Raw genomic sequence first — 21,155 nt, forward strand, 5'->3', positions numbered from 1 at the left:
TTTACAGACACACGCTGATGATAATACAGATGTTTAAATAAACAGGCATATCTGTGGACTTGTGGTCTTTCTACATTGGGACTCATAGTCTAGTCCTAGGCTATTGTAGGCACTGGCGTATCTTTTAGTGGAATGAGAGGCATTCTGTAGTCGCGTGAAAGGACCTTTCAAGTCAATCTGATCTGTATTGTCCTGTGAAAAAAAGCGTTCTTAGACACAGTGAGGAGTTTTTGGGGATAATGGGAAAATCATTTCCAACTAAATGACAGGAATTTCTTAGTCCAATCATGAGGTGTGCTAGGCTTTTTTATACTGTGGCGGAAAGAGAGAGAGTATAACAGTCATTATAAATAAAGGGCCAAGGAAGGGACAGTTTATGGAAGGAACAATTTGCACATAGTTTTAGAATGTGTTCAGGAGGAGGACAATGTGCTTACACATATGAAACATTAGAAGGTAGACATTATGGAAGCACATATATTTCTTTATTTTTATTGTATTTGGGGAGAGGGGGTTAATATAGCACGTCCAATGTGGAAAAGTGCTTTCCATAGCACCTTGCAGGTGGGCGACATCTAGAGCTGTGCAGTAGCCACCCATGGCCCAGACGTCAAAGAGAACAAGAAGTTACACATGTTGGAAGTGAGGGTGAGACATTGAGGAGATATGATCCCCGTATGAAGCCGAGAGAAGGAGGAGGCGTGAACGTGCATCCATGTATGCAGGCGAGAAGGGAAGGAGCATTGGTCATGCATCCCTGCATGAGGGTGAGACAGGGAGGAGATATGATCCCCGTATGAAGCCGAGAGAAGGAGGAGGCGTGAACGTGCATCCATGTATGCAGGCGAGAAGGGAAGGAGCATTGGTCATGCATCCCTGCATGAGGGTGAGACAGGGAGGAGATATGATCCCCGTATGAAGCCGAGAGAAGGAGGAGGCGTGAACGTGTATCCATGTATGCGGGCGAGACAGGAAGGAGCATTGGTCATGTATCCCTGCATGACGGTGAGACAGGGAGGAGATATGATCCCCGTATGAAGCCGAGAGAAGGAGGAGGCGTGAACGTGCATCCATGTATGCGGGCGAGACGGGAAGGAGCATTGGTCATGCATCCCTTCCTGAGGGTGAGACAGTGAGGAGATAAAATCCCCGTATGAAGCCGAGAGAACGAGGAGACATAAACGTGCATCCATGTATGCGGGCGAGAAGGGAAGTAGCATTGGTCATGCATCCCTGCATGAGGGTGAGACAGGGAGGAGATAAAATCCCTGTATGAAGCCAAGAGAACGAGGCGGCATGAACATGCATCCTTCTATGCAGGTGTGACATGGAGTCATCATGAACATGCATCCCTTTATAAGGACATAACATGGAGGACGCATGAACATGAATGCCTGAATTTTATGGTGGTGACCTTCGGGTGATTTGGCACGTGCAATTGGTGAAGAGCACTTCTCCTGCGCAAAAAAATAAATGTACTATTAGCACCCCGGAGGGAGCCTCTGCACTTCTTATAGGGAGAAAACTCTGCAATGGAAGGGGACAGGGTCAATAACAGCAGTAAACTCTCACAAGACCATCACTGCTCTCACACTTTCCTGCTCTCAGGCTGGCGGGCCATTATCGGCCCTGGCTGCCGCACCATTGCCAGGTTTGTGTAACTATATTATTTCTAATTGGCTCCACTTTGATGACTTTCATTTGGATTCTGACTTGATTATTGAGATCTTAAATAAGTGACTGGGCATCAGGTGTCCACTTATTCTCATGGATAACATCACAACCAACCTTTAATTCAAACATGAGTCATGACATCACAGATGGAGTACAGCTTATGATAGAGGTGGAACGTCACATTGTAGCAGCCCAAGTAGCTCGCCGTGATCGTATAGTGGTTAGTACTCTGCGTTGTGGCCGCAGCAACCTCGGTTCGAATCCGAGTCACGGCATTGCGGTGAGGCAATGTCACGGCAGTTGGGCAGATATTTTAGAATTTCCATTAATACATTGGCAATCTCTGTGGAGGACTGAAACAATTCGATATGTCCTGTTACTGTTATGAACCTTTTGTTTCTTTAATGCTCTTTGCACACTTTTTCATCGGGTGACTGTAATGTATTTCAACCAAATCTAATTAAGAGCGCATTATGTGGTGACATTTGCAGTACATGAAACATTGTAACACTGCAATTTACGTCAATAACCACTAGCTTGATTAAGACATATGTATTGCAGCGACAGTATTTCCCAGTTACAAATGGGAATAAAAACAACATCCGCGAGGGATTGAACCAACGACATTTAACTGATGTTGCCAATGGAGCGCGTTACAGAGAGCGCGAGGTCCCGCCTTTACAGTCACACGCTGATGATAATACAGATGTTTAAATAAACAGGCATATCTGTGGACTTGTGGTCTTTCTACATTGGGACTCATAGTCTAGTCCTAGGCTATTGTAGGCACTGGCGTATCTTTTAGTGGAATGAGAGGCATTCTGTAGTCGCGTGAAAGGACCTTTCAAGTCAATCTGATCTGTATTGTCCTGTGAAAAAAAGCGTTCTTAGACACAGTGAGGAGTTTTTGGGGATAATGGGAAAATCATTTCCAACTAAATGACAGGAATTTCTTAGTCCAATCATGAGGTGTGCTAGGCTTTTTTATACTGTGGCTGAAAGAGAGAGAGTATAACAGTCATTATAAATAAAGGGCCAAGGAAGTGACAGTTTATGGAAGGAACAATTTGCACATAGTTTTAGAATGTGGTCAGGAGGAGGACAATGTGCTTACACATATGAAACATTAGAAGGTAGACATTATGGAAGCACATATATTTCTTTATTTTTATTGTATTTGGGGAGAGGGGGTTAATATAGCACGTCCAATGTGGAAAAGTGCTTTCCATAGCACCTTGCAGGTGGGCGACATCTAGAGCTGTGCAGTAGCCACCCATGCCCCAGACGTCAAAGAGAACAAGAAGTTACACATGTTGGAAGTGAGGGTGAGACATTGAGGAGATATGATCCCCGTATGAAGCCGAGAGAAGGAGGAGGCGTGAACGTGCATCCATGTATGCGGGCGAGACAGGAAGGAGCATTGGTCATGCATCCCTGCATGAGGGTGAGACAGGGAGGAGATATGATCCCTGTATGAAGCCGAGAGAAGGAGGAGGCGTGAACGTGCATCCATGTATGCAGGCGAGAAGGGAATGAGCATTGGTCATGCATCCCTGCATGAGGGTGAGACAGGGAGGAGATATGATCCCCGTATGAAGCCGAGAGAAGGAGGAGGCGTGAATGTGCATCCATGTGTGCGGGTGAGACAGGAAGGAGCATTGGTCATGCATCCCTGCATGAGGGTGAGACAGGGAGGAGATATGATCCCCGTATGAAGCCGAGAGAAGGAGGAGGCGTGAACGTGCATCCATGTATGCGGGCGAGACGGGAAGGAGCATTGGTCATGCATCCCTTCCTGAGGGTGAGACAGGGAGGAGATAAAATCCCTGTATGAAGCCGAGAGAACGAGGAGACATGAACGTGCATCCATGTATGTGGGCAAGAAGGGAAGGAGCATTGGTCATGCATCCCTGCATGAGGGTGAGACAGGGAGGAGATAAAATCCCTGTATGAAGCCAAGAGAACGAGGCGGCATGAACATGCATCCTTGTATGCAGGTGTGACATGGAGTCATCATGAACATGCATCCCTTTATAAGGACATAACATGGAGGACGCATGAACATGAATGCCTGAATTGTATGGTGGTGGCCTTCGGGTGATTTGGCACGTGCAATTGGTGAAGAGCACTTCTCCTGCGCAAAAAAATAAATGTACTATTAGCACCCCGGAGGGAGCCTCTGCACTTCTTATAGGGAGAAAACTCTGCAATGGAAGGGGACAGGGTCAATAACAGCTGTAAACTCTCACAAGACCATCACTGCTCTCACACTTTCCTGCTCTCAGGCTGGCGGGCCATTATCGGCCCTGGCTTCCGCACCATTGCCAGGTTTGTGTAACTATATTATTTCTAATTGGCTCCACTTTGATGACTTTCATTTGGATTCTGACTTGATTATTGAGATCTTAAATAAGTGACTGGGGATCAGGTGTCCACTTATTCTCATGGATAACATCACAACCCACCTTTAATTCAAACATGAGTCATGACATCACAGATGGAGTACAGCTTATGATAGAGGTGGAACGTTACATTGTAGCAGCCCAAGTAGCTCGCCGTGATCGTATAGTGGTTAGTACTCTGCGTTGTGGCCGCAGCAACCTCGGTTCGAATCCGAGTCACGGCATTGCGGTGAGGCAATGTCACGGCAGTTGGGCAGATATTTTAGAATTTCCATTAATACATTGGCAATCTCTGTGGAGGACTGAAACAATTCGATATGTCCTGTTACTGTTATGAACCTTTTGTTTCTTTAATGCTCTTTGCACACTTTTTCATCGGGTGACTGTAATGTATTTCAACCAAATCTAATTAAGATCGCATTATGTGGTGACATTTGCAGTACATGAAACATTATAACACTGCCATTTACGTCAATAACCACTAGCTTGATTAAGACATATGTATTGCAGCGACAGTATTTCCCAGTTACAAATGGGAATAAAAACAACATCCGCGAGGGATTAAACCAACGACATTTAACTGATGTTGCCAATGGAGCGCGTTACAGAGAGCGCGAGGTCCTGCCTTTACAGTCACACGCTGATGATAATACAGATGTTTAAATAAACAGGCATATCTGTGGACTTGTGGTCTTTCTACATTGGGACTCATAGTCTAGTCCTAGGCTATTGTAGGCACTGGCGTATCTTTTAGTGGAATGAGAGGCATTCTGTAGTCGCGTGAAAGGACCTTTCAAGTCAATCTGATCTGTATTGTCCTGTGAAAAAAAGCGTTCTTAGACACAGTGAGGAGTTTTTGGGGATAATGGGAAAATCATTTCCAACTAAATGACAGGAATTTCTTAGTCCAATCATGAGGTGTGCTAGGCTTTTTTATACTGTGGCGGAAAGAGAGAGAGTATAACAGTCATTATAAATAAAGGGCCAAGGAAGTGACAGTTTATGGAAGGAACAATTTGCACATAGTTTTAGAATGTGGTCAGGAGGAGGACAATGTGCTTACACATATGAAACATTAGAAGGTAGACATTATGGAAGCACATATATTTCTTTATTTTTATTGTATTTGGGGAGAGGGGGTTAATATAGCACGTCCAATGTGGAAAAGTGCTTTCCATAGCACCTTGCAGGTGGGCGACATCTAGAGCTGTGCAGTAGCCACCCATGCCCCAGACGTCAAAGAGAACAAGAAGTTACACATGTTGGAAGTGAGGGTGAGACATTGAGGAGATATGATCCCCGTATGAAGCCGAGAGAAGGAGGAGGCGTGAACGTGCATCCATGTATGCAGGCGAGAAGGGAAGGAGCATTGGTCATGCATCCCTGCATGAGGGTGAGACAGGGAGGAGATATGATCCCCGTCTGAAGCCGAGAGAAGGAGGAGGCGTGAACGTGCATCCATGTATGCAGGCGAGAAGGGAAGGAGCATTGGTCATGCATCCCTGCATGAGGGTGAGACAGGGAGGAGATATGATCCCCGTATGAAGCCGAGAGAAGGAGGAGGCGTGAACGTGCATCCATGTATGCGGGCGAGACAGGAAGGAGCATTGGTCATGCATCCCTGCATGAGGGTGAGACAGGGAGGAGATATGATCCCTGTATGAAGCCGAGAGAAGGAGGAGGCGTGAACGTGCATCCATGTATGCAGGCGAGAAGGGAATGAGCATTGGTCATGCATCCCTGCATGAGGGTGAGACAGGGAGGAGATGTGATCCCCGTATGAAGCCGAGAGAAGGAGGAGGCGTGAACGTGCATCCATGTATGCGGGCGAGACAGGAAGGAGCATTGGTCATGCATCCCTGCATGAGGGTGAGACAGGGAGGAGATATGATCCCCGTATGAAGCCGAGAGAAGGAGGAGGCGTGAACGTGCATCCATGTATGCGGGCGAGACGGGAAGGAGCATTGGTCATGCATCCTTTCCTGAGGGTGAGACAGGGAGGAGATAAAATCCCTGTATGAAGCCGAGAGAACGAGGAGACATGAACGTGCATCCATGTATGTGGGCGAGAAGGGAAGGAGCATTGGTCATGCTTCCCTGCATGAGGGTGAGACAGGGAGGAGATAAAATCCCTGTATGAAGCCAAGAGAACGAGGCGGCATGAACATGCATCCTTGTATGCAGGTGTGACATGGAGTCATCATGAACATGCATCCCTTTATAAGGACATAACATGGAGGACGCATGAACATGAATGCCTGAATTTTATGGTGGTGGCCTTCGGGTGATTTGGCACGTGCAATTGGTGAAGAGCACTTCTCCTGCGCAAAAAAATAAATGTACTATTAGCACCCCGGAGGGAGCCTCTGCACTTCTTATAGGGAGAAAACTCTGCAATGGAAGGGGACAGGGTCAATAACAGCTGTAAACTCTCACAAGACCATCACTGCTCTCACACTTTCCTGCTCTCAGGCTGGCGGGCCATTATCGGCCCTGGCTGCCGCACCATTGCCAGGTTTGTGTAACTATATTATTTCTAATTGGCTCCACTTTGATGACTTTCATTTGGATTCTGACTTGATTATTGAGATCTTAAATAAGTGACTGGGGATCAGGTGTCCACTTATTCTCATGGATAACATCACAACCCACCTTTAATTCAAACATGAGTCATGACATCACAGATGGAGTACTGCTTATGATAGAGGTGGAACGTCACATTGTAGCAGCCCAAGTAGCTCGCCGTGATCGTATAGTGGTTAGTACTCTGCGTTGTAGCCGCAGCAACCGGCATTGCGGTGAGGCAATGTCACGGCAGTTGGGCAGATATTTTAGAATTTCCATTAATACATTGGCAATCTCTGTGGAGGACTGAAACAATTCGATATGTCCTGTTACTGTTATGAACCTTTTGTTTCTTTAATGCTCTTTGCACACTTTTTCATCGGGTGACTGTAATGTATTTCAACCAAATCTAATTAAGAGCGCATTATGTGGTGACATTTGCAGTACATGAAACATTATAACACTGCCATTTACGTCAATAACCACTAGCTTGATTAAGACATATGTATTGCAGCGACAGTATTTCCCAGTTACAAATGGGAATAAAAACAAGATCCGCGAGGGATTGAACCAACGACATTTAACTGATGTTGCCAATGGGGCGCGTTTCAGAGAGCGTGAGGTCCCGCCTTTACAGTCACACGCTGATGATAATACAGATGTTTAAATAAACAGGCATATCTGTGGACTTGTGGTCTTTCTACATTGGGACTCATAGTCTAGTCCTAGGCTATTGTAGGCACTGGCTTATCTTTTAGTGGCATGAGAGGCATTCTGTAGTCGCGTGAAAGGACCTTTCAAGTCAATCTGATCTGTATTGTCCTGTGAAAAAAAGCGTTCTTAGACACAGTGAGGAGTTTTTGGGGATAATGGGAAAATCATTTCCAACTAAATGACAGGAATTTCTTAGTCCAATCATGAGGTGTGCTAGGCTTTTTTATACTGTGGCGGAAAGAGAGAGAGTATAACAGTCATTATAAATAAAGGGCCAAGGAAGTGACAGTTTATGGAAGGAACAATTTGCACATAGTTTTAGAATGTGGTCAGGAGGAGGACAATGTGCTTACACATATGAAACATTAGAAGGTAGACATTATGGAAGCACATATATTTCTTTATTTTTATTGTATTTGGGGAGAGGGGGTTAATATAGCACGTCCAATGTGGAAAAGTGCTTTCCATAGCACCTTGCAGGTGGGCGACATCTAGAGCTGTGCAGTAGCCACCCATGACCCAGACGTCAAAGAGAACAAGAAGTTACACATGTTGGAAGTGAGGGTGAGACATTGAGGAGATATGATCCCCGTATGAAGCCGAGAGAAGGAGGAGGCGTGAACGTGCATCCATGTATGCGGGCGAGACAGGAAGGAGCATTGGTCATGCATCCCTGCATGAGGGTGAGACAGGGAGGAGATATGATCCCCGTATGAAGCCGAGAGAAGGAGGAGGCGTGAACGTGCATCCATGTATGCGGGCGAGACGGGAAGGAGCATTGGTCATGCATCCCTTCCTGAGGGTGAGACAGGGAGGAGATAAAATCCCTGTATGAAGCCGAGAGAACGAGGAGACATGAACGTGCATCCATGTATGTGGGCGAGAAGGGAAGGAGCATTGGTCATGCATCCCTGCATGAGGGTGAGACAGGGAGGAGATAAAATCCCTGTATGAAGCCAAGAGAACGAGGCGGCATGAACATGCATCCTTGTATGCAGGTGTGACATGGAGTCATCATGAACATGCATCCCTTTATAAGGACATAACATGGAGGACGCATGAACATGAATGCCTGAATTTTATGGTGGTGGCCTTCGGGTGATTTGGCACGTGCAATTGGTGAAGAGCACTTCTCCTGCGCAAAAAAATAAATGTACTATTAGCACCCCGGAGGGAGCCTCTGCACTTCTTATAGGGAGAAAACTCTGCAATGGAAGGGGACAGGGTCAATAACAGCTGTAAACTCTCACAAGACCATCACTGCTCTCACACTTTCCTGCTCTCAGGCTGGCGGGCCATTATCGGCCCTGGCTGCCGCACCATTGCCAGGTTTGTGTAACTATATTATTTCTAATTGGCTCCACTTTGATGACTTTCATTTGGATTCTGACTTGATTATTGAGATCTTAAATAAGTGACTGGGGATCAGGTGTCCACTTATTCTCATGGATAACATCACAACCCACCTTTAATTCAAACATGAGTCATGACATCACAGATGGAGTACAGCTTATGATAGAGGTGGAATGTCACATTGTAGCAGCCCAAGTAGCTCGCCGTGATCGTATAGTGGTTAGTACTCTGCGTTGTGGCCGCAGCAACCTTGGTTCGAATCCGAGACACAGCATTGCGGTGAGGCAATGTCACGGCAGTTGGGCAGATATTTTAGAATTTCCATTAATACATTGGCAATCTCTGTGGAGGACTGAAACAATTCGATATGTCCTGTTACTGTTATGAACCTTTTGTTTCTTTAATGCTCTTTGCACACTTTTTCATCGGGTGACTGTAATGTATTTCAACCAAATCTAATTAAGAGCGCATTATGTGGTGACATTTGCAGTACATGAAACATTATAACACTGCCATTTATGTCAATAACCACTAGCTTGATTAAGACATATGTATTGCAGCGACAGTATTTCCCAGTTACAAATGGGAATAAAAACAAGATCCGCGAGGGATTGAACCAACGAAATTTAACTGATGTTGCCAATGGGGCGCGTTACAGAGAGCGCGAGGTCCCGCCTTTACAGTCCCACGCTGATGATAATACAGATGTTTAAATAAACAGGCATATCTGTGGACTTGTGGTCTTTCTACATTGGGACTCATAGTCTAGTCCTAGGCTATTGTAGGCATTGGCGTATCTTTTAGTGGAATGAGAGGCATTCTGTAGTCGCGTGAAAGGACCTTTCAAGTCAATCTGATCTGTATTGTCCTGTGAAAAAAAGCGTTCTTAGACACAGTGAGGAGTTTTTGGGGATAATGGGAAAATCATTTCCAACTAAATGACAGGAATTTCTTAGTCCAATCATGAGGTGTGCTAGGCTTTTTTATACTGTGGCGGAAAGAGAGAGAGTATAACAGTCATTATAAATAAAGGGCCAAGGAAGTGACAGTTTATGGAAGGAACAATTTGCACATAGTTTTAGAATGTGGTCAGGAGGAGGACAATGTGCTTACACATATGAAACATTAGAAGGTAGACATTATGGAAGCACATATATTTCTTTATTTTTATTGTATTTGGGGAGAGGGGGTTAATATAGCACGTCCAATGTGGAAAAGTGCTTTCCATAGCACCTTGCAGGTGGGCGACATCTAGAGCTGTGCAGTAGCCACCCATGCCCCAGACGTCAAAGAGAACAAGAAGTTACACATGTTGGAAGTGAGGGTGAGACATTGAGGAGATATGATCCCCGTATGAAGCCGAGAGAAGGAGAAGGCGTGAACGTGCATCCATGTATGCAGGCGAGAAGGGAAGGAGCATTGGTCATGCATCCCTGCATGAGGGTGAGACAGGGAGGAGATATGATCCCCGTCTGAAGCCGAGAGAAGGAGGAGGCGTGAACGTGCATCCATGTATGCAGGCGAGAAGGGAAGGAGCATTGGTCATGCATTCCTGCATGAGGGTGAGACAGGGAGGAGATATGATCCCCGTATGAAGCCGAGAGAAGGAGGAGGCGTGAACGTGCATCCATGTATGCGGGTGAGACAGGAAGGAGCATTGGTCATGCATCCCTGCATGAGGGTGAGACAGGGAGGAGATATGATCCCCGTATGAAGCCGAGAGAAGGAGGAGGCGTGAACGTGCATCCATGTATGCGGGCGAGACGGGAAGGAGCATTGGTCATGCATCCCTTCCTGAGGGTGAGACAGGGAGGAGATAAAATCCCCGTATGAAGCCGAGAGAACGAGGAGACATAAACGTGCATCCATGTATGCGGGCGAGAAGGGAAGGAGCATTGGTCATGCATCCCTGCATGAGGGTGAGACAGGGAGGAGATAAAATCCCTGTATGAAGCCAAGAGAACGAGGCGGCATGAACATGCATCCTTGTATGCAGGTGTGACATGGAGTCATCACGAACATGCATCCCTTTATAAGGACATAACATGGAGGACGCATGAACATGAATGCCTGAATTTTATGGTGGTGGCCTTCGGGTGATTTGGCACGTGCAATTGGTGAAGAGCACTTCTCCTGCGCAAAAAAATAAATGTACTATTAGCACCCCGGAGGGAGCCTCTGCACTTCTTATAGGGAGAAAACTCTGCAATGGAAGGGGACAGGGTCAATAACAGCAGTAAACTCTCACAAGACCATCACTGCTCTCACACTTTCCTGCTCTCAGGCTGGCGGGCCATTATCGGCCCTGGCTGCCGCACCATTGCCAGGTTTGTGTAACTATATTATTTCTAATTGGCTCCACTTTGATGACTTTCATTTGGATTCTGACTTGATTATTGAGATCTTAAATAAGTGACTGGGTATCAGGTGTCCACTTATTCTCATGGATAACATCACAACCAACCTTTCATTCAAACATGAGTCATGACATCACAGATGGAGTACAGCTTATGATAGAGGTGGAACATCACATTGTAGCAGCCCAAGTAGCTCGCCGTGATCATATAGTGGTTAGTACTCTGCGGTGTGGCCGCAGCAACCTCGGTTCGAATCCGAGTCACGGCATTGCGGTGAGGCAATGTCACGGCAGTTGGGCAGATATTTTAGATTTCCATTAATACATTGGCAATCTCTGTGGAGGACTGAAACAATTCGATATGTCCTGTTACTGTTATGAACCTTTTGTTTCTTTAATGCTCTTTGCACACTTTTTCATCGGGTGACTGTAATGTATTTCAACCAAATCTAATTAAGAGCGCATTATGTGGTGACATTTGCAGTACATGAAACATTATAACACTGCCATTTACGTCAATAACCACTAGCTTGATTAAGACATATGTATTGCAGCGACAGTATTTCCCAGTTACAAATGGGAATAAAAACAACATCCGCGAGGGATTGAACCAACGACATTTAACTGATGTTGCCAATGGAGCGCGTTACAGAGAGCGCGAGGTCCCGCCTTTACAGTCACACGCTGATGATAATACAGATGTTTAAATAAACAGGCATATCTGTGGACTTTTGGTCTTTCTACATTGGGACTCATAGTCTAGTCCTAGGCTATTGTAGGCATTGGCGTATCTTTTAGTGGAATGAGAGGCATTCTGTAGTCGCGTGAAAGGACCTTTCAAGTCAATCTGATCTGTATTGTCCTGTGAAAAAAAGCGTTCTTAGACACAGTGAGGAGTTTTTGGGGATAATGGGAAAATCATTTCCAACTAAATGACAGGAATTTCTTAGTCCAATCATGAGGTGTGCTAGGCTTTTTTATACTGTGGCTGAAAGAGAGAGAGTATAACAGTCATTATAAATAAAGGGCCAAGGAAGTGACAGTTTATGGAAGGAACAATTTGCACATAGTTTTAGAATGTGGTCAGGAGGAGGACAATGTGCTTACACATATGAAACATTAGAAGGTAGACATTATGGAAGCACATATATTTCTTTATTTTTATTGTATTTGGGGAGAGGGGGTTAATATAGCACGTCCAATGTGGAAAAGTGCTTTCCATAGCACCTTGCAGGTGGGCGACATCTAGAGCTGTGCAGTAGCCACCCATGCGCCAGACGTCAAAGAGAACAAGAAGTTACACATGTTGGAAGTGAGGGTGAGACATTGAGGAGATATGATCCCCGTATGAAGCCGAGAGAAGGAGGAGGCGTGAACGTGCATCCATGTATGCGGGCGAGACAGGAAGGAGCATTGGTCATGCATCCCTGCATGAGGGTGAGACAGGGAGGAGATATGATCCCTGTATGAAGCCGAGAGAAGGAGGAGGCGTGAACGTGCATCCATGTATGCAGGCGAGAAGGGAATGAGCATTGGTCATGCATCCCTGCATGAGGGTGAGACAGGGAGGAGATGTGATCCCCGTATGAAGCCGAGAGAAGGAGGAGGCGTGAACGTGCATCCATGCATGCGGGCGAGACAGGAAGGAGCATTGGTCATGCATCCCTGCATGAGGGTGAGACAGGGAGGAGATATGATCCCCGTATGAAGCCGAGAGAAGGAGGAGGCGTGAACGTGCATCCATGTATGCGGGCGAGACGGGAAGGAGCATTGGTCATGCATCCTTTCCTGAGGGTGAGACAGGGAGGAGATAAAATCCCTGTATGAAGCCGAGAGAACGAGGAGACATGAACGTGCATCCATGTATGTGGGCGAGAAGGGAAGGAGCATTGGTCATGCTTCCCTGCATGAGGGTGAGACAGGGAGGAGATAAAATCCCTGTATGAAGCCAAGAGAACGAGGCGGCATGAACATGCATCCTTGTATGCAGGTGTGACATGGAGTCATCATGAACATGCATCCCTTTATAAGGACATAACATGGAGGACGCATGAACATGAATGCCTGAATTTTATGGTGGTGGCCTTCGGGTGATTTGGCACGTGCAATTGGTGAAGAGCACTTCTCCTGCGCAAAAAAATAAATGTACTATTAGCACCCCGGAGGGAGCCTCTGCACTTCTTATAGGGAGAAAACTCTGCAATGGAAGGGGACAGGGTCAATAACAGCTGTAAACTCTCACAAGACCATCACTGCTCTCACACTTTCCTGCTCTCAGGCTGGCGGGCCATTATCGGCCCTGGCTGCCGCACCATTGCCAGGTTTGTGTAACTATATTATTTCTAATTGGCTCCACTTTGATGACTTTCATTTGGATTCTGACTTGATTATTGAGATCTTAAATAAGTGACTGGGGATCAGGTGTCCACTTATTCTCATGGATAACATCACAACCCACCTTTAATTCAAACATGAGTCATGACATCACAGATGGAGTACAGCTTATGATAGAGGTGGAACGTCACATTGTAGCAGCCCAAGTAGCTCGCCGTGATCGTATAGTGGTTAGTACTCTGCGTTGTGGCCGCAGCAACCGGCATTGCGGTGAGGCAATGTCACGGCAGTTGGGCAGATATTTTAGAATTTCCATTAATACATTGGCAATCTCTGTGGAGGACTGAAACAATTCGATATGTCCTGTTACTGTTATGAACCTTTTGTTTCTTTAATGCTCTTTGCACACTTTTTCATCGGGTGACTGTAATGTATTTCAACCAAATCTAATTAAGAGCGCATTATGTGGTGACATTTGCAGTACATGAAACATTATAACACTGCCATTTACGTCAATAACCACTAGCTTGATTAAGACATATGTATTGCAGCGACAGTATTTCCCAGTTACAAATGGGAATAAAAACAAGATCCGCGAGGGATTGAACCAACGACATTTAACTGATGTTGCCAATGGGGCGCGTTACAGAGAGCGCGAGGTCCCGCCTTTACAGTCACACGCTGATGATAATACAGATGTTTAAATAAACAGGCATATCTGTGGACTTGTGGTCTTTCTACATTGGGACTCATAGTCTAGTCCTAGGCTATTGTAGGCACTGGCTTATCTTTTAGTGGCATGAGAGGCATTCTGTAGTCGCGTGAAAGGACCTTTCAAGTCAATCTGATCTGTATTGTCCTGTGAAAAAAAGCGTTCTTAGACACAGTGAGGAGTTTTTGGGGATAATGGGAAAATCATTTCCAACTAAATGACAGGAATTTCTTAGTCCAATCATGAGGTGTGCTAGGCTTTTTTATACTGTGGCGGAAAGAGAGAGAGTATAACAGTCATTATAAATAAAGGGCCAAGGAAGTGACAGTTTATGGAAGGAACAATTTGCACATAGTTTTAGAATGTGGTCAGGAGGAGGACAATGTGCTTACACATATGAAACATTAGAAGGTAGACATTATGGAAGCACATATATTTCTTTATTTTTATTGTATTTGGGGAGAGGGGGTTAATATAGCACGTCCAATGTGGAAAAGTGCTTTCCATAGCACCTTGCAGGTGGGCAACATCTAGAGCTGTGCAGTAGCCACCCATGCCCCAGACGTCAAAGAGAACAAGAAGTTACACATGTTGGAAGTGAGGGTGAGACATTGAGGAGATATGATCCCCGTATGAAGCCGAGAGAAGGAGGAGGCGTGAACCTGCATCCATGTATGCAGGCGAGAAGGGAAGGAGCATTGGTCATGCATCCCTGCATGAGGGTGAGACAGGGAGGAGATATGATCCCCGTCTGAAGCCGAGAGAAGGAGGAGGCGTGAACGTGCATCCATGTATGCAGGCGAGAAGGGAAGGAGCATTGGTCATGCATCCCTGCATGAGGGTGAGACAGGGAGGAGATATGATCCCCGTATGAAGCCGAGAGAAGGAGGAGGCGTGAACGTGCATCCATGTATGCGGGCGAGACAGGAAGGAGCATTGGTCATGCATCCCTGCATGAGGGTGAGACAGGGAGGAGATAAAATCCCTGTATGAAGCCAAGAGAACGAGGCGGCATGAACATGCATCCTTGTATGCAGGTGTGACATGGAGTCATCACGAACATGCATCCCTTTATAAGGACATAACATGGAGGACGCATGAACATGAATGCCTGAATTTTATGGTGGTGGCCTTCGGGTGATTTGGCACGTGCAATTGGTGAAGAGCACTTCTCCTGCGCAAAAAAATAAATGTACTATTAGCACCCCGGAGGGAGCCTCTGCACTTCTTATAGGGAGAAAACTCTGCAATGGAAGGGGACAGGGTCAATAACAGCTGTAAACTCTCACAAGACCATCATTGCTCTCACACTTTCCTGCTCTCAGGCTGGCGGGCCATTATCGGCCCTGGCTGACGCACCATTGCCAGGTTTGTGTAACTATATTATTTCTAATTGGCTCCACTTTGATGACTTTCATTTGGATTCTGACTTGATTATTGAGATCTTAAATAAGTGACTGGGGATCAGGTGTCCACTTATTCTCATGGATAACATCACAACCAACCTTTAATTCAAACATGAGTCATGACATCACAGATGGAGTACAGCTTATGATAGAGGTGGAACGACACATTGTAGCAGCCCAAGTAGCTCGCCGTGATCGTATAGTGGTTAGTACTCTGCGTTGTGGCCGCAGCAACCTCGGTTCGAATCCGAGTCACGGCATTGCGGTGAGGCAATGTCACGGCAGTTGGGCAGATATTTTAGAATTTCCATTAATACATTGGCAATCTCTGTGGAGGACTGAAACAATTCGATATGTCCTGTTACTGTTATGAACCTTTTGTTTCTTTAATGCTCTTTGCACACTTTTTCATCGGGTGACTGTAATGTATTTCAACCAAATCTAATTAAGAGCGCATTATGTGGTGACATTTGCAGTACATGAAACGTTATAACACTGCCATTTACGTCAATAACCACTAGCTTGATTAAGACATATGTATTGCAGCGACAGTATTTCCCAGTTACAAATGGGAATAAAAACAACATCCGCGAGGGATTGAACCAACGACATTTAACTGATGTTGCCAATGGAGCGCGTTACAGAGAGCGCGAGGTCCCGCCTTTACAGTCACACGCTGATGATAATACAGATGTTTAAATAAACAGGCATATCTGTGGACTTGTGGTCTTTCTACATTGGGACTCATAGTCTAGTCCTAGGCTATTGTAGGCACTGGCGTATCTTTGAGTGGAATGAGAGGCGTTCTGTAGTCGCGTGAAAGGACCTTTCAAGTCAATCTGATCTGTATTGTCCTGTGAAAAAAAGCGTTCTTAGACACAGTGAGGAGTTTTTGGGGATAATGGGAAAATCATTTCCAACTAAATGACAGGAATTTCTTAGTCCAATCATGAGGTGTGCTAGGCTTTTTTATACTGTGGCGGAAAGAGAGAGAGTATAACAGTCATTATAAATAAAGGGCCAAGGAAGTGACAGTTTATGGAAGGAACAATTTGCACATAGTTTTAGAATGTGGTCAGGAGGAGGACAATGTGCTTACACATATGAAACATTAGAAGGTAGACATTATGGAAGCACATATATTTCTTTATTTTTATTGTATTTGGGGAGAGGGGGTTAATATAGCACGTCCAATGTGGAAAAGTGCTTTCCATAGCACCTTGCAGGTGGGCGACATCTAGAGCTGTGCAGTAGCCACCCATGCCCCAGACGTCAAAGAGAACAAGAAGTTACACATGTTGGAAGTGAGGGTGAGACATTGAGGAGATATGATCCCCGTATGAAGCCGAGAGAAGGAGGAGGCATGAACGTGCATCCATGTATGCAGGCGAGAAGGGAAGGAGCATTGGTCATGCATCCCTGCATGAGGGTGAGACAGGGAGGAGATATGATCCCCGTATGAAGCCGAGAGAAGGAGGAGGCGTGAATGTGCATCCATGTATGCGGCGAGACGGGAAGGAGCATTGGTCATGCATCCCTTCCTGAGGGTGAGATAGGGAGGAGATAAAATCCCCGTATGAAGCCGAGAGAACGAGGAGACATGAACGTGCATCCATGTATGCGGGCGAGAAGGGAAGGAGCATTGGTCATGCATCCCTGCATGAGGGTGAGACAGGGAGGAGATAAAATCCCAGTATGAAGCCAAGAGAACGAGGCGGCATGAACATGCATCCTTGTATGCAGGTGTGACATGGAGTCATCATGAACATGCATCCCTTTATAAGGACATAACATGGAGGACGCATGAACATGAATGCCTGAATTTTATGGTGGTGGCCTTCGGGTGATTTGGCACGTGCAATTGGTGAAGAGCACTTCTCCTGCGCAAAAAAATAAATGTACTATTAGCACCCCGGAGGGAGCCTCTGCACTTCTTATAGGGAGAAAACTCTGCAATGGAAGGGGACAGGGTCAATAACAGCTGTAAACTCTCACAAGACCATCACTGCTCTCACACTTTCCTGCTCTCAGGCTGGCGGGCCATTATCGGCCCTGGCTGCCGCACCATTGCCAGGTTTGTGTAACTATATTATTTCTAATTGGCTCCACTTTGATGACTTTCATTTGGATTCTGACTTGATTATTGAGATCTTAAATAAGTGACTGGGGATCAGGTGTCCACTTATTCTCATGGATAACATCACAACCAACCTTTAATTCAAACATGAGTCATGACATCACAGATGGAGTACAGCTTATGATAGAGGTGGAACGTCACATTGTAGCAGCCCAAGTAGCTCGCCGTGATCGTATAGTGGTTAGTACTCTGCGTTGTGGCCGCAGCAACCTCGGTTCGCACGGCATTGCGGTGAGGCAATGTCACGGCAGTTGGGCAGATATTTTAGAATTTCCATTAATACATTGGCAATCTCTGTGGAGGACTGAAACAATTCGATATGTCCTGTTACTGTTATGAACCTTTTGTTTCTTTAATGCTCTTTGCACACTTTTTCATCGGGTGACTGTAATGTATTTCAACCAAATCTAATTAAGAGCGCATTATGTGGTGACATTTGCAGTACATGAAACATTGTAACACTGCCATTTACGTCAATAAGCACTAGCTTGATTAAGACATATGTATTGCAGCGACAGTATTTCCCAGTTACAAATGGGAATAAAAACAACATCCGCGAGGGATTGAACCAACGACATTTAACTGATGTTGCCAATGGAGCGCGTTACAGAGAGCGCGAGGTCCCGCCTTTACAGTCACACGCTGATGATAATACAGATGTTTAAATAAACAGGCATATCTGTGGACTTGTGGTCTTTCTACATTGGGACTCATAGTCTAGTCCTAGGCTATTGTAGGCACTGGCGTATCTTTTAGTGGAATGAGAGGCATTCTGTAGTCGCGTGAAAGGACCTTTCAACTCAATCTGATCTGTATTGTCCTGTGAAAAAAAGTGTTCTTAGACACAGTGAGGAGTTTTTGGGGATAATGGGAAAATCATTTCCAACTAAATGACAGGAATTTCTTAGTCCAATCATGAGGTGTGCTAGGCTTTTTTATACTGTGGCGGAAAGAGAGAGAGTATAACAGTCATTATAAATAAAGGGCCAAGGAAGTGACAGTTTATGGAAGGAACAATTTGCACATAGTTTTAGAATGTGGTCAGGAGGAGGACAATGTGCTTACACATATGAAACATTAGAAGGTAGACATTATGGAAGCACATATATTTCTTTATTTTTATTGTATTTGGGGAGAGGGGGTTAATATAGCACGTCCAATGTGGAAAAGTGCTTTCCATAGCACCTTGCAGGTTGGCGACATCTAGAGCTGTGCAGTAGTCACCCATGCCCCAGACGTCAAAGAGAACAAGAAGTTACACATGTTGGAAGTGAGGGTGAGACATTGAGGAGATATGATCCCCGTATGAAGCCGAGAGAAGGAGGAGGCGTGAACGTGCATCCATGTATGCAGGCGAGAAGGGAAGGAGCATTGGTCATGCATCCCTGCATGAGGGTGAGACAGGGAGGAGATATGATCCCCGTATGAAGCCGAGAGAAGGAGGAGGCGTGAACGTGCATCCATGTATGCGGGCGAGACAGGAAGGAGCGTTGGTCATGCATCCTTGCATGTGGGTGAGACAGGGAGGAGATATGATCCCCGTATGAAGCCGAGAGAAGGAGGAGGCGTGAACGTGCATCCATGTATGCAGGCGAGAAGGGAAGGAGCATTGGTCATGCATCCCTGCATGAGGGTGAGACAGGGAGGAGATATGATCCCCGTATGAAGCCCAGAGAAGGAGGAGGCGTGAACATGCATCCATGTATGCGGGCGAGACAGGAAGGAGCATTGGTCATGCATCCCTGCATGAGGGTGAGACAGGGAGGAGATATGATCCCCGTATGAAGCCGAGAGAAGGAGGAGGCGTGAACGTGCATCCATGTATGCGGGCAAGACGGGAAGGAGCATTGGTCATGCATCCCTTCCTGAGGGTGAGACAGGGAGGAGATAAAATCCCCGTATGAAGCCGAGAGAACGAGAAGACATGAACGTGCATCCATGTATGCGGGCGAGAAGGGAAGGAGCATTGGTCATGCATCCCTGCATGAGGGTGAGACAGGGAGGAGATAAAATCCCTGTATGAAGCCAAGAGAACGAGGCGGCATGAACATGCATCCTTGTATGCAGGTGTGACATGGAGTCATCATGAACATGCATCCCTTTATAAGGACATAACATGGAGGACGCATGAACATGAATGCCTGAATTTTATGGTGGTGGCCTTCGGGTGATTTGGCACGTGCAATTGGCGAAGAGCACTTCTCCTGTGCAAAAAAATAAATTTACTATTAGCACCCCGGAGGGAGCCTCTGCACTTCTTATAGGGAGAAAACTCTGCAATGGAAGGGGACAGGGTCAATAACAGCTGTAAACTCTCACAAGACCATCACTGCTCTCACACTTTCCTGCTCTCAGGCTGGCGGGCCATTATCGGCCCTGGCTGCCGCACCATTGCCAGGTTTGTGTAACTATATTATTTCTAATTGGCTCCACTTTGATGACTTTCATTTGGATTCTGACTTGATTATTGAGATCTTAAATAAGTGACTGGGGATCAGGTGTCCACTTATTCTCATGGATAACATCACAACCAACCTTTAATTCAAACATGAGTCATGACATCACAGATGGAGTACAGCTTATGATAGAGGTGGAACGTCACATTGTAGCAGCCCAAGTAGCTCGCCGTGATCGTATAGTGGTTAGTACTCTGCGTTGTGGCCGCAGCAACCTCGGTTGGAATCCGAGTCACGGCATTGCGGTGAGGCAATGTCACGGCAGTTGGGCAGATATTTTACAATTTCCATTAATACATTGGAAATCTCTGTGGAGGACTGAAACAATTCGATTTGTCCTGTTACTGTTATGAACCTTTTGTTTCTTTAATGCTCTTTGCACACTTTTTCATCGGGTGACTGTAATGTATTTCAACCAAATCTAATTAAGAGCGCATTATGTGGTGACATTTGCAGTACATGAAACATTATAACACTGCCATTTACGTCAATAACCACTAGCTTGATTAAGACATATGTATTGCAGTGACAGTATTTCCCAGTTACAAATGGGAATAAAAACAACATCCGCGAGGGATTGAACCAACTACGTTTAACTGATGTTGCCAATGGAGCGCGTTACAGAGAGCGCGAGGTCCCGCCTTTACAGTCACACGCTGATGATAATACAGATGTTTAAATAAACAGGCATATCTGTGGACTTGTGGTCTTTCTACATTGGGACTCATAGTCTAGTCCTAGGCTATTGTAGGCACTGGCGTATCTTTTAGTGGAATGAGAGGCATTCTGTAGTCGCGTGAAAGGACCTTTCAAGTCAATCTGATCTGTATTGTCCTGTGAAAAAAAGCGTTCTTAGACACAGTGAGGAGTTTTTGGGGTTAATGGGAAAATCATTTCCAACTAAATGACAGGAATTTCTTAGTCCAATCATGAGGTGTGCTAGGCTTTTTTATACTGTGGCGGAAAGAGAGAGAGTATAACAGTCATTATAAATAAAGGGCCAAGGAAGTGACAGTTTATGGAAGGAACAATTTGCACATAGTTTT

At 45.7% G+C, this 21,155-nt stretch overlaps 3 non-coding genes across 3 annotated transcripts; all 3 read left to right on the forward strand.

Annotated features, from left to right (window-relative positions):
* The first annotated feature begins 1,877 nt into the window (after window positions 1–1,877).
* Window positions 1,878–1,949, forward strand: TRNAH-GUG (transfer RNA histidin (anticodon GUG)). Its single transcript has one exon. It is a non-coding gene; the product is annotated as a tRNA-His (tRNA).
* Window positions 1,950–4,228: 2,279 nt separating this feature from the next.
* Window positions 4,229–4,300, forward strand: TRNAH-GUG (transfer RNA histidin (anticodon GUG)). Its single transcript has one exon. It is a non-coding gene; the product is annotated as a tRNA-His (tRNA).
* Window positions 4,301–15,704: 11,404 nt separating this feature from the next.
* TRNAH-GUG (transfer RNA histidin (anticodon GUG)) lies at window positions 15,705–15,776 on the forward strand. The gene has a single exon. It is a non-coding gene; the product is annotated as a tRNA-His (tRNA).
* The last annotated feature ends 5,379 nt before the right edge of the window (window positions 15,777–21,155 follow it).

The sequence above is a fragment of the Ambystoma mexicanum genome (assembly GCF_040938575.1).
Source record: "Ambystoma mexicanum isolate Mex_15411 chromosome 12 unlocalized genomic scaffold, UKY_AmexF1_1 Mex_chr12_unloc.1, whole genome shotgun sequence".
In the NCBI taxonomy this organism is placed as follows: Eukaryota; Metazoa; Chordata; class Amphibia; order Caudata; family Ambystomatidae; genus Ambystoma; species Ambystoma mexicanum.